Here is a 2,389-nt window from a genome sequence, read left to right as displayed (position 1 = left end):
AGGGGAACAAAATTGGCAGCTAGCTAAGTAACTTCTGCAGACTACCCTTCTCTTCTTGAGTTTTAAGATGTGCTTGGCAGTTATGACTAGTGACAACAGTTATGTCTCTCTGATGAGGTTTTTGTTACCATACAGCATTGCAATTTTTTCTCTATTTTTAATTTTTAAAAATTCTTTATTACACTTTATTCACTTTGTATCTCCCCCTGCAGTTCCTTCCCTCCTCCCCTCCCAAATCCCTCCATTCCTTCCCCTTCTGCATGCATGCCCCTCCCCAAGTCCACTGATAGGGGAGGTCTTCTTTTCTTTCCTTCTGATCCTAGTCTATTAGGTCTCATCAGGAGTGGCTGCATTGTTTTCCTCTGTGGCCTGGTAAGGCTGCTTCCCCCTCAGGGGGACGTGATTAAAGAGCAGGCCAGTCAGTTCACAGCATTGCAATTTAATACAGCTCAATCCTTGTTTGCTACATTTCCCAAGGAAGAAGAAAAACTTCCCATTGTCCTGCGTTCTATGTTGTAAATCAAAAGACAAACTGAATTTTTAGACATTTAAAAGATTCATTTTAGACTGTGCTGAGATCAACTGGCCTTTGCTTCTGAGGACACTTTTTAGCATTCATTCGTAGCTTTTTGGTGTTTTGTTTGTTTGCTTTGAGGCTGAGTTTCATGCCTCCAAATCCCTGGATGTTAGCTTTTTTCATTTTTTCCTGTTTATTAAGATTTTTCTAATTGAATTTTTAGATCTTGGAATGGCCAGTTTTTAGACTGGCAATAAAATGAAGCCATTAGTCGAAACTAAAATAGAAAAGATAATTTTCATTAATGAAAATAACCAAAAGGCCATTCAGATACCCCTTTACACAATGGAGCATTACCCAGCTGTTGAAAAACGATGACATCATGAAATTTGCAGGCAAATAGAAGGAAATCTTAGAAAGAAATCATCCTGAATAAGGAAACTCAGATGTAGAAAGACAGACATGGTATATATTCAGTTATAAGTGAGTATTGGCTGTTAAGTATAGACACAGTCCCAGAGAGGCTAAGTAACGAGGAAGGTTCTAAGAGGGATCTCACTGGGAAGGGGAAATAGAATAGATCTTGTGAGTGGACTGGTCAGGATGGGAACTGGAGGGATCAGGTGGTGAAGGAGGGATGGAGAAAGCGAGCATAGGGAGAGGCTATAATGGGAAGGCATTTGGGGGACAATGTGGAAACCTAGTACAGTGCAAACTCCCTGGAATCTACAGGACTCCTGGCAATGAAGAATATGGAGCCTAAACTGTCCCATCTTCTGTAACCAGGCAAGGTTTAATATGTGCTGCTTGTAATATGTACTGGGGCACATTGGTGGCTCAGAACTTGTGAACGTGGCCAACCCATCAAGTGGTCTAACCTGAGGTCCATGGCCATGAGAGGGAGCCCATGCTTGACACTGCCTGGATAAAAAGGAACTGGAGGTGAGACAGCCCACAAACCTAAGGTAGAACCAAACAAAACTGGCCAAGAAAAAGAAATAAATAAAATAAAAATTCAATGACATGATTTCTAATCATATTCTGCCATACTCACAGATCAGTGTCTAGTAAGAGAGCAGGTTGGAGGCTGCCATCTGGTTCCTCCCCTAGGAGCTCGGGGAACCCATGAAGAATGGGGGTCGTGGAATTGTAGGAACTGGAGGAGTCAAGGACACTGGGAGAGCACAGGTCCACGTATACTCAACTAAGTAGGGTTCATGGGGGTTCACAGAAGACTGAGGCAGCAATTATGAAGTCTGCATGGTTCCACACTATGTCCTCTGAATATATGTTGTGGTTTTGGTTCGGTATTCTTGTAGGACTTCTGACAATGAGAATGTCTCTGACTCCTTTGCCTGCTCTTGGAACTCTTTTCCTCATACTGGGTTGCCTCGCTCATCCTTGATGTACAGGTTTGTGCTTGTTGTATCATGTTCAGTTGATGTCCCTGGAAGACCTACTCTTTTTATGGAGCAAGGTGAGGGGAGTGTATCTGGGGTAGAGGGGAGGTGAGGGGGATTGGGAGGAGTGGATGGATGGGAAGATACAGTCAGGATATACTGTATGAACAGTAATAATTATACTAATAATAAATATGTCCCCTTTGAAAATTTCTCAAATAACTGCTTTTGAAAAATATAAAATTAGCTAATTTATTACTAAGGTGCCAACACCACCATTCAATCAGTTAGTATCTCCAGACTTGTGCTCTATAGGTATATCCTGGTGCTGACCTGTAGTGATTACAAATGTGACCCAAAACAAAATGATGTACTTATTTACATTAGTATAAGATTCAGGGAGCATTTTTAAAAAATGGCTCTACCTATCTATCTATCTATCTATCTATCTATCTATCTATCTATCTATCTA

Source organism: Psammomys obesus, unplaced genomic scaffold (genome assembly GCF_907164565.1).
Source record: "Psammomys obesus unplaced genomic scaffold, mPsaObe1.curated_primary_1811, whole genome shotgun sequence".
In the NCBI taxonomy this organism is placed as follows: domain Eukaryota; kingdom Metazoa; phylum Chordata; class Mammalia; order Rodentia; family Muridae; genus Psammomys; species Psammomys obesus.
The sequence above is the reverse complement of the archived record's forward strand: the minus strand, read 5'-3'. Positions refer to the sequence as shown.